This window comes from Pseudophryne corroboree, chromosome 7, assembly GCF_028390025.1.
Source record: "Pseudophryne corroboree isolate aPseCor3 chromosome 7, aPseCor3.hap2, whole genome shotgun sequence".
NCBI lineage: Eukaryota > Metazoa > Chordata > Amphibia > Anura > Myobatrachidae > Pseudophryne > Pseudophryne corroboree.
Genome location: NC_086450.1, coordinates 73,710,946 through 73,723,781, shown reverse-complemented (window position 1 = coordinate 73,723,781; position 12,836 = coordinate 73,710,946).

Here is a 12,836-nt window from a genome sequence, read left to right as displayed (position 1 = left end):
TATGGTATCCCCAGCATCCTCTAGGACATATGAGAAAATAGGATTTTGATACCTTTAAATCCTTTTCTCTTAGTCCGTAGAGGATGCTGGGCGCCCGTCCCTGTGCGGTCTGTGTCTGCAGTTATTAGTTATGGTTACACACAGATTGGATTACGTTATAGTCAGCCTGTTGCTGACATTGTTCAGGCCCTTGCCTTGAGTTATGTTGAATGCCAAGTTGTATGGCGTGCTTGAGGTGTGAGCTGGTATGAATCTCACCTTAGTTTAACAATAAAATCCTTTCCTCGAAATGTCCGTCTCCCTGGGCACAGTTCCTATAACTGGAGTCTGGAGAAGGGGCATAGAGGGAGGAGCCAGTTCACACCCTTTTAAAGTCTTAAAGTGCCCATGTCTCCTGCGGATCCCGTCTATACCCCATGATTCTTATGGTATCCCCAGCATCCTCTACGGACTAAGAGAAAAGGATTTACCGGTAGGTATCAAAATCCTACTTTTTATACATAAATGACATAACTGGACCATTATTATCACTTATCCATCTGACCTTGTAACCAGCCTATTCCTGAACTTTAACACTAGAGAAAAGTGGAAACACAGATGCCTTTAGGACCATTTTCCTAACACAGTCTTCACTTAATATCAGAGTATGCAATACGCCCTAGCAAACAATATGGGTTGGTGCATTAGGGACATAAAAGTTCTCTGAAATTCATAAGACAATTCATGATAAACGTTGAATAACATTGCACTGTTATGATGAATACACTATAGCAGTCCATCTCTATCTTTTTTTAACGAAAATATTTTTTTTCTATTAAAAATGCCTCAGCTGGAAACCTTCATACATATAGAAAACAACGATTACAGCTTTGGCCCTTAAAAAGAATTACATTTATTACATTTATTTAATAAACATGTTGTAACAAAGAAATAACTACTCTAAAAAATTAGCATACACCTTTAAATATGCAAATTCATGGAATTATAGCAAGACTATGACATCACTGAGCTTCTGTGACATCACTGCAGTGAGCCTTGATATGTGCTGCACATACAATTTCTCTTTGATAGGGAGTAGTGGAATCGAGCTGAAGAGAGTTGACGAGTCGACGAGTTATTCAGCTTATTTTCTTGATCAAATTATGGAGAACCCGGGTTTGGCATTCGTGCCATGCCTGTGGGTAATATGGACTTGTGTGGGTGTCATCGCCACCTTGACCATGACCATCATTGAAGGTCATATTGAAAGAACTATACCGTATATCAGGTAAGCTATAGAAAATAATAATATAGTAATATATCAGAGACAGGGTGGACGGCAAGGCCTGGGTAATGGGGAAATCAAATAGCAACTCTTCTAGATAAATTCACAGTTATATGTTTATTCTTTTCATAGTGATACCGGCGCCAACTTTCCGGAGTCAATTGTGTTTGCGGTTGTGTTTCCCATCTCTGCTGCTCTTGGTAAGTGCCTTTGTTTCTTCTTGATGAATTGCTTCTTTTATAAATAGGGCGTACCTTCCAACTGGTTCATTTCCATGTTTACATCGTTACTACCATCCATCACCCCAAATGCATATATCCGTCTCCTCACCTGTTCTGGGTCCTAGTGCTCCTCAGATAGGCCTACAGCATTTGTTAGGATGCCAGCTCTCAACAGCTTCTCCTTACATCTCATATATTGCATTATAATATGGCATACTATGATCATTATAACAGAGCTATTATCTATCAGCAAGTTAAGTCCAGGGCTCTTCGCTATGCTGGAACCATATCTATATCAAACACTGTAACACATGCCTGGCCAACCTGTGACTCTCCAGCTGCTGTGAAACTACATATCCCAGCATGCTTACTGTGAGTGCCCTGGAGTGGTGAATAGTTATGAGATGAGTTTACCAATTCTCTAATATTAACATAAGGTGCAGATGGAACTTATTCTGGTTAATAGTGTTACTGCTCAGTGGCCATAGTTAGTTATGTTATGATTGGCTGTTTCCGCCACAAGGCACCTATTCACACCATTTGATTAAATACAATGTGCTCCATCTGTCCTGTCATGGGTGATATAGGGGAAAAGTATATTTAAGTTGTAGAACCCATTTAGAGGCCTGTTCTTTAACATTCGCACATATGCCCTGAAAACCATTGTTCCTTATTGCTGCTACTCTTGATGATTTGGGAACTAGTTTTGGAGATATTAATAATGGATTCTGTGCCAGGAGAGCTTCTCTATAAGTCAGCCATAAAGGTGTCTATTTATGAAGCAGCGAAAAGTGTGGAGAAGTGAGCCAGTGGAGAAGTTGCCCATGGCAACCAATCAGCATTGAAGTAACATTTAAAATTTGCATACCATACAATCGTACGGAGCAGCTGATTGGTTGCCATGGGCAACTTCTCCACAGGCTCACTTCCCCACTGTTTTCACTGCTTCATGAATAGACATCAACATTTTTACTTTCACCGTTAATGTGAGAAGCTAGAGATTACACTGCAGGGTGCTGTCCCGGCAGTGTTACCCACCCATGCCCACTGGGAAAGCTGGAGGGAGTGGAGGGAGCTATAGGATCCCTATTCACACTCTGGAAGCTCTTTCCAATGGAAGATTATGTTAGTTAACTGAGGCAATCTCCGAACACGTATAGCTGTCAGAGCTTGATACAATAGCACAATCGCATTATCCCTGTACACTGTATGGTGACAGCAATGTACTCTGATCTTGCTATATATCTGGCATAGGCTTGATAAATAGGAATTTAAGTTCATACTGTTGCCAAATTAAAGATCTGTCTCACCCACAAAACCAATTGTCGTCAGTCTCCGCCCATTTCCAGATGATCTAACATTGTTTCCACACAGCTCCCCTGTATCAGGCTGCTGTAAACCCACAACTGGGACCAGACTTTGGTCACTTTCCTACTTAGTTTCAGATGACATCACTAAACGTTGTTTATATAAATGATTATATTATGGTAATTTTATTGATGAGCTAATGTATAACTGATGAGCTAATATCATTTATTGTTGCTCTTTCAGGGGCATGCACAATGTACGTCATCTACAAACGTATGATGATGAGTAGCAGTGATGTGGAAGTGATCCATCCTATTGCCCAGAAGATCCTGCTCATGATTGGATGGCTGTCATGTGTGGGAATAGTGAGCCTTGCTCTTGTTCAGGTATGTGAAGTCACCAAAGGCATCTTATTCTATGAAACCCCCCTTGCTGGTAATTTGATACTTTGCCTAAATAGTTAGGAAGCTTTAAAATAGGATTCTCCCCCACTGTACCCCGATTGGCCAAAGCTAAGCTCAGTAGTCACATGACTGTGACCTCAGATCCTCCAGCGTTCCAGTGAGTATTTCTCTTCTATGTCCAACCCTAGTCGCATACCCCTAACCCACACTCTAGTGTCTTACACTTACCCCTGCAGCATAACCCTAATGTCGACACGCTGAGTATATCAACACATTGCCTGGTCATATTTTAACAAAGTCTACGTCATAACTGTTGACACTGTGACATTATGAATTGCAAATGTCAACGTAAGGACTCCATTTCTAAGGAAATGATGGACACCTGCAACCAGTGTATTAACTACATTGTAACACCCCACCCCCACCCACACTAATAGAACAACAGAGTTCTGGTGTTTGGGGCACCCACACTTTCTCAGTCACCTCACTAGCGGCTCTTCTGAAATATTACTTACAAAGCTGATCACTGGCCTCTGTGTGATGGGGGAACCATCAATTCATAACACTCAACACAGGAGGTTTTAACAGATGCAGAGTTTAAGAGTTTTCTTGACTCCACTGGCTGAAGTATTGGTCTGAATTCAGATGTGGTTGGAGCTGCTATCACTGCTGCTCCCTTGGAAGCAGCAGTGATAGCGCTGTATGGTGATGCAACAGGAGGCGTCTATTACAAGCAGACACGTCCTGCTTCAGTAGTGATCTGAGCTGCTTTCTAGGATGCAGTACCAGATCACTGCCGCACCATCGGACTGCTTACACATACCTATGGTGGCACGCAAGCCACCCGTCGCAAAGGCCAGGAAATCTCCGTCCCACAACAGAGATCCCTGGCCTGTTCTCCCCCTTAACCAGCAGAGACACGCCTCCGTTTTCACAAATAGAGGCCGTCGCTGCCCCATTCCTGCCCCCTGAGTGGAAGGTGACTGTCAATCACTGACAGCTGGTTGCCATCCCACTTTCAATGTGGCAGGACCTGTTAAACGCGTCCTGCGCATGCACAAAGTACCGAACATCAGTACTTTGCGCAATATTAGTGCACTAAAGACTGCACCTGAATTATCCCTCTTGTCACAGGGGGACCCTCAATGTTCCAATGATGCTGTGCATGCATAGGCTTAACATAGTATCCCTTTAAACTGGGACATTCATGAATTACACAAGTTCTGTGGTTGGCTGACTTCAAGCCTGCATTTCATCTGGGTTTAATCAGCCACAGAACCTGTGTAATCAGTGTTGGACTGGGGCATGAAGGGACCACCAGGGGAATGCAGTAATAGGGGCCCATGTTTAGGGGTGTGGCCATTCTCCAGAGGGGGTGTGGCCAACTTCCACAGAGGTTTGGCTAACCATTAGAGAGTTCATGGTTTAGGACCGTTGATAAATTAAAACTGCTAGTCCATGCATGATAATATACCAGATTAACAGCAATGCACTGCAGAAAATACACCATAGTCCTGTGCAGTATAACATATGTATAATGTGTAATTCAAGTGCACAGTCTGGAACCTGTGGGGCCCACCGGGGTTTTCTACAGTACCCCTGTGGGCAAGTCCAACCCTGTAGTGTAATCCATGAGTGTCACAGTTTAAAGGAAAAGTATGGTAAGCCTATGCAGGGGCAAACGCAGGATTTCTAAAGGGGGGTTTCCAGGTACAGTATGATAGATAGAGATATATATATATATATATGCAGAAAGAAATCAGCGGCACTCCAGGGTTTAGTCAATCAAAGTGAGTGTATTCAAAGCATCACAAGATACATAAATAAACCGACGTTTCGGGGCCCATCGCCCCTTCTTCAGAATCCCAACACACAACGGAATGCAGCACCGGAATCCCAAAAGGGGCCAGGACATGACCCTGTATCCCGACTGTCGTCACAGTGGGGTGGGTAGGTATTACACCGGGGATGTAGGGGGGTTTAGGTTTAGTTGACCCCCAGAGGACTTAGAGTTAGGGTGTGGGGGGTGGGGGGGTTTGGTTTAGGGTTTGGGGAGAGGGGGTTAGGGTTAGGCACCACCATGAAGGGGGGGGGTGTTAGGCTCCGGGGGGAGACTGTTTAGGGTGTGCGGGGAGGGTGAGTTAGGTTTATGTGCCACCCGGGGGAAGGCGGGGTTAAGGTTAGACTGGTGGTGGTGGTGGTGGTGGGGGGGGGGGTTAGGGTTAGGAACCTAAAAGGGAGGTACGTTGAAAAAATATAGTTCAGCGCTCACCAAAGTTTGTACGGATAAATGAATTCTATGTATACTACAACTTGGATATCCACATTATATAAGATAAGTAAATCTAATAACACATCAGTTGTGATTTCAATAAAATCTGTGATTTATTTTATATACAAAGAGTAGATTGATAAAATATAAAAGGCTTAATTAATTAATACCGGTATTAAATAAACACACATAACATACAAGACAAGACAAACATATAAAGCAATCCCTGTGGGTACACTTGCTTGCGGTTTATCCCACCGGAAAACAAATTCCTCTGAATAAGAACAAAGTCTCTGTGGGTGCACTAATTGGAAGTGCTACTGTGAGCCTGTGTTTATAAATGGCAGTCTGGTGAATTCAGGGGTTAACAGTGATGTGATCAGGTCAGGATCTCTCCTACCGTATTCAGAGCACAGTCCTGTAATCTTGATCCCTGTTCTAAGAAGTATAGTTACGTCCTTGCTGAACGATGCAGCGATGGTGCTGTCTGCCGGCAGACACCCGTCCTTGTGGCTCCGTTGTATCTCGCTTCCGGGCGCTGTACGGAGCGGGATCGATTCCTCCGCGATCTACGCATTTCACCTAGTAAGGCTTCGTCAGGATTGCGGTGTAATCGAGTTCCAGCCCAACGCTGTTTATAACGCTCCCACGATGTCAATTTACTTCCGCCCTCAAATGTGAAGGCGGTAACGGCTTCCTCACTCTTATTCTTTTAAGGTTGATTAATCAAAACGTGTTACACACAAAAAGACACAACACATAGACCAGGCTTTTTCAACCAGTGTGCCGTGGCACACTAGTGTGCCGTGACCAGTTGCAAGGTGTGCCGCGGAGCCAGAGCAACTTCATGCACCTTCAGAGTTAACTGTTGGCCCGGGCTTGTCTTAGAGGTCAGTTGTGCTCCGGCCGTGACGTATGCCTTGAAGATGCGGTGGTGTGATATCATAGGTCATGGCCACCGCGTCTCACCATCCAGCCGGGGCTAATATTTGGGTTGTTTTTTCTCCTGTGGGGAAAAATAGGATTTATGTGGGTAGAATAAGGATTTATGGGGGGAACAATGTGAATAATTCATGTGGGGAGCAATAGGATTTATATAGGGAGCAATATGATTTATGTGGGGAGCAATGTGATTGTTTTTTCTGTGTAGGCCAATGTATGTGTGCTTTTTTTTTTTACTATGAGGGCCAATGTGTGTTTTTTTGTTCTTTTCTGTGGGGAACTGATGGTGTGCCTTGGCAATTTAAAAATATTGTTCGGAGTGCCGCGAGTAAAAAAAGGTTGAAAATCACTGACATAGACAAACATATAACAGTTATTTATCACAGTGCCATGTTCATTGATCTTTCATATTTGTAGTCCCTAGATATCTAATCACTTCTGCCCTCAGATTCAATGGTAATAGTGGCTTCCTTGCCCTGATGTGTTTACAATTTTATTTATGATGTTTAATGATTATGTCGCATATATCTAATTTACCCAAAACAACATTTTTATATCAGTCATGTATAAAATTTCTCTCTGAAGAAAGTAAAGAAAAGACGAAGTAAAAACCTGATAATAATAATGCATGCGTAAGTGCCGCATCATGTATTCCTGATAGTCTTCACTAATATATTCTCAAAGCTTAAAGATCAGAATCCAAATATGTCTAGATGACCCATGGTATACAACAGACTATTGATGAAGTTAATGACTAGAAGATAAAATAATCGGTTTAGGATAACATTCTTGACAATAATCCTCAGTGTTCTTAAATGCTCTATGTGGGGGTGTAACACAAGTGATGTTCTTAGTGATATGTGTATATTTCCTGATAGTATCTTCACTCAGGAGTCAGCCATGATTTATCAAGCTATGTAGCATCTTATGCCATTGTTATTACTTCAAAAAGGGTATGATTTCCATATCGATATTAAGTCCCTTAGGGGTCAGGGTGCCTAGTTCATATATTGCCCTTGTTTCTTCTTTTGATAGGAGATCTTCCACGTTTCCACCTCTCCAAGATCTTAAAATTTGTTTCAGTCCCACAAATTGTAACAGGCTTGGGTCAGAATTATGTACTTCTTTAAAGTGTAAAGGTACACTGTGATTCTCACGTTCATTTCTTATATTGCACAAGTTTTCCTGGATGCGTATATGCAATTTTCTTTTTGTCTTGCCCACATACTGTAGGCCATATGGGCACCACAGCATGTAGATGACTCCAGTCGTATGACAGCTTATTCTCCCCTTCATTTTAAATGTTTTCTTCTTTGAAAAGGATTCAATCTCCTTAATAACTTTTATGGAGTTCTGTCTGGTCTTTTTACAGGCTGTACAGACTCCACATCGGGAGAAGCCTTGATTCTTTTGTGTTGGTTTCATTGTGGTTGTTGGAAAATGGCTTCTTATCAATGTTGTCTTCAAGGTGGGTGCCCTTCTGTAAACTACACGGGGATACAGTGGTAATAGATCTTGAAGGTCCTCATCTGTCCTCAATATATGCCAATGGTTTTTGATACTTTTTTCCAAAAGTTTACTTTGTGCAGAATAATCTGAGATGAATAATACATCATTCTGTTCCTTCACTTCTTTTGTTTTATATTTCAGTAGTTCTCCTCTTTCTACTTTAGTGATTCTTTCTTTTTCCCTTTCAAGGTGCATTAAGTTGTATTTTTTCTCTTTGAAGTTTTCCACCATATTCTTGGCTTGTTTTTCGAAATCAATATCCCTAGAACAATTTCTTCTAATTCTTCTAAATTGACCACCTGGGATGTTGGTGATCCATTTCTTGTGATGGTTGCTATGTGCGTTCAAGTAACTATTGCAATCTGTGGGTTTAGTGAAGGTTTTTGTTTCTAATTGATTGTTTTCCACAAATATCGTTAAATCCAAAAAATTGATTGATTCTCTGCTTATGTGGTATGTGAACTCCAAATTTACTGAGTTCTTGTTCAAATGGTTCAAGAATGTTTTAAAATCTTCCTGTGAGCCCTTCCAAATGATGATAACATCATCAATGAACCTTGCCCAAAGTTTCAAGTTGTTCTCCAGAGGGGTGGTCCAGATGTTATTCTTTTCCCACTCTGCTAGTTCCAAATTTGCATACGAAGGCGCAAATTTGCTGCCCATTGCTGTTCCTTTTACCTGAACATAAAAATCATCTCCAAATCGTGTTGTATACATGTATACAGAGACTTAATGTCACAGGTCGCCATGATGAGGTCTTCTTTCCACTCTATTGCTTTTATCATATTAATAACATGTGTGGTATCTTTTATATGACCTCTCTGCTTTGTCACTACTGGTTATAAATATTTATCCATGTACCCGGAAAGATTGGAGGTCAAGGAGCCTATGCCTGCAATAATAGGTCTTCCAGGCGGATTTTTCATATCTTTATGCATCTTCGGTAGATGGTAAAACACCGGTGTGATAGGGTTTTTTGATTCAGGTAGTTGTATTCTTATCGAGTATTCCGCTGTCCAAACCTTCTTGCAAAAGTTGAGTAAGTTTTTCTGTATACTTGATTGTAGGATTAACTTTTAATTCTTGATATGTTGTTTCATCTCTTAATTGCTTTCTTGCTTCATTCTCATACATTGACTTGTCCATGATGACTACTCCTCCCCCCTTATCTGCTGCCTTTATGATGATATCTGGGTTCTTGCTAAGGGATCTTAATGCTTCCTTTTCTTCTCTAGTGATGTTCCACTTCCTCTTTGGTATTTTTTCTGTCATCCTTTCTATATCCAATTCGACTAGTTTCTGGAATGTTTTGATCGAATGGCTTTTGAGAATCAAAGAATGTTATCCTTAACCGATTATTTTATCTTCTAGTCATTAACTTCACCAATAGTCTGTTGTATACCGTGGGTCATCTAGACATATTTGGATTCTGATCTTTAAGCTTTGAGAATATATTAGTGAAGACTATCAGGAATACATGATGCGGCACTTACGCATGCATTATTATTATCAGGTTTTTACTTCGTCTTTTCTTTACTTTCTTCAGAGAGAAATTTTATACATGACTGATATAAAAATGTTGTTTTGGGTAAATTAGATATATGCGACATAATTATTAAACATCATAAATAAAATTGTAAACACATCAGGGCAAGGAAGCCACTATTACCATTGAATCTGAGGGCGGAAGCGATTAGATATCTAGGGACTACAAATATGAAAGATCAATGAACATGGCACTGTGATAAATAACTGTTATATGTTTGTCTATGTGTTGTGTCTTTTTGTGTGTAACACGTTTTGATTAATCAACCTTAAAAGAATAAGAGTGAGGAAGCCGTTACCGCCTTCACATTTGAGGGCGGAAGTAAATTGACATTGTGGGAGCGTTATAAACAGCGTTGGGATGGAACTCGATTACACCGCAATCCTGACGAAGCCTTACTAGGTGAAACGTGTAGATCACGGAAGAATCGATCCCGCTCCATACAGCGCCCGGAAGCGAGATACAACGGAGCCACACGGACGGGTGTCTGCCGGCAGACAGCACCATCGCTGCATCGTTAAGCAAGGACGTAACTATACTTCTTAAAACAGGGATCAAGATTACAGGACTGTGCTCTGAATACGGTAGGAGATATCCTGACCTGATCACATCAATGTTAACCCCTGCATTCACCAGACTGCCATTTATAAACACAGGCTCACAGTAGCACTTCCAATTAGTGCACCCACAGAGATTTTGTTCTTATTCAGAGGAATTTGTTTCCCGGTGGGATAAACCGCAAGCAAGTGTACCCACAGGGATTGCTTTATTATTATTGTTTGTCTTGTCTTGTATGTTATGTGTGTTTATTTAATACCGGTATTAATTAATTAAGCCTTTTATATTTTATCAATCTACTCTTTGTATATAAAATAAATCACAGATTTTATTGAAATCACAACTGATGTGTTATTATATTTACTTATCTTATATAATGTGGATATCCAAGTTGTAGTATACATAGAATTCATTTATCCGTACAAACTTTGGTGAGCGCTGAACTATATTTTTTCAACGTATATCCTTCTTCTAGTGGGTCTGTGTAGTGCACCGACATACAGTTCATAGCAGCTACCAGTTTGTGAGGTTGCAGGACGGAGTAGTGCAGTTCTTTAACAACTCCTTTTCACATTGTACTTTTTACTACACAAGAACAGAAGCTTTTACGTCTACAACCTCCTCATCACACCCCTGGACTGTGCCTATTAATTAAATATGGCGTACAACAGGGAAGAAAGATATAAGCAATTGGAGACATTTAATAGATGTAGAAATAATAACAGAGCAAAATCAGCACCAGTATCAGATGAGAATTTCTGTACTCTATACCTCGCATTAGAGAAATTAGAGATTACAGAAATAAAGCAGTGGTGGGAAAGCACCACGCTAAGTAAGTACCTGGATCAGAATATGATACCAAGGGGTTTGCGTATCCTAAAAAAACCCACTTTCATGTCAAATTATAATAAATTCATTGAAAGATGGAATGGAGCACTTGACGCATGCTCCAACAATCTCATGAGACTCATTATAGAAGATAGAGAACTCTCATTGAAGAGAATTGAAGAAAGTATAGAAAAGATTAAGAAAAGAATTGAACCCTTAGAAAAATTAGAAGATTTTAAGAAACTAGATTGCCTCACCAGGAATAAGATCAGGAAAATTGAAGACGAGGTCATAGAACAAAAGAAACGAAAATACATTAGAGACCAGGAAGATTACGAGTTTGACTATAGGAATTGGAAAAGAGACTCTAACAACTCCTATAGGAACGAACAAATCAGTAGGAGGCAATATCCGACAAGGAATAATGGGGATGAAAGAACGTATGAGCAAAGGAATTCAAAACAGAATCAGGAGGGACCCATATTGAATAGGAGACAAGAAGGAAGGGCCAGTTACCGACAGAAACCGTCAGATAGGGGACAAGAAAGTAAACCAGATGTTGGAAGAAGGTACCGTGATCAATCAATGTATAGAAGGAGAATGGAATATGTACAAGAAGGACACCAGAGGACCAATTCCAAGGAATGGGAAAATAACCATCAAAGGACATCAAAACTTTACCCAGACGAGCACACCCTTAGACGGAGTTTCAATCAAGGTCAACAGGATGGAGAGGAAGATATGAACAACCTAGCAAGAACTCTCATCAATAAATTGACAGAGAGGTTGGATCACTCCAAAACAAAAAGAAGGCCGAGGGAGAGTGACGAGGAAGAAGAATATGAAGATGCGGACGACTGCATGGACACTTTTTTAGACATGGTCTACAGGGATCACAACCAGACGGAACCAGGGGCAATACCCAAACTGCTATATCCCCATCAGGACAAGGGAAAAAGGAAGAGATTACAATAAAGTATAAGTACAAGCGAGGAAAGCGGGGAGGGGCCAAGATCAAACGGAAGAAAGAACAACAAGAAAAAGAAGAGCACCAAAAGACGTCAACAGAAGGCATCTTCAACTTAAGCACCCATAAACTCAGCGATATTGAAATAAGGGTCTACAGAAAGGGTTAAAATTTGCCCCTACAAATAAACTGAATAAATTTGGCACTTTTATTGATCTCCAGAAATTTGTAAAGAAATTAACTCTGAAAAAATTCCATAAAAATCATCATAGAATCAAGTCAAGGTAAGCCACAAGAAGACGTTTTTTTGCATTCAGGCCTGAAAGAACCTTCCTCATTTTTTCCACAACATCTCAAAAGCCATTCGATCAAAACATTCCAGAGACTAGTCGAATTGGATATAGAAAGGATGACAAAAAAAATACCAAAGAGTAAGTGGAACATCACTAGAGAAGAAAAGGAAGCATTAAGATCCCTTAGCAAGAACCCAGATATCATCATAAAGGCAGCAGATAAGGGGGGAGGAGTAGTCATCATGGACAAGTCAATGTATGAGAATGAAGCAAGAAAGCAATTAAGAGATGAAACAACATATCAAGAATTAAAAGTTAATCCTACAATCAAGTATACAGAAAAACTTACTCAACTTTTGAAAGAAGGTTTGGACAGCGGAATACTCGATAAGAAAGAATACAACTACCTGAATCAAAAAACCCTATCACACCGGTGTTTACCATCTACCGAAGATGCATAAAGATATGAAAAATCCGCCTGGAAGACCTATTATTGCGGGCATAGGCTCCTTGACCTCCAATCTTTCCGGGTACATTGATAAATATTTACAACCAGTAGTGACAAAGCAGAGAGGTCATATAAAAGATACCACACGTGTTATTAATATGATAAAAGCAATAGAGTGGGAAGAAGACCTCATCATGGCGACCTGTGACATTAAGTCTCTGTATACATGTATACAACACGAAGATGGATGCAAACACGTGATGAGAAGATTAATGG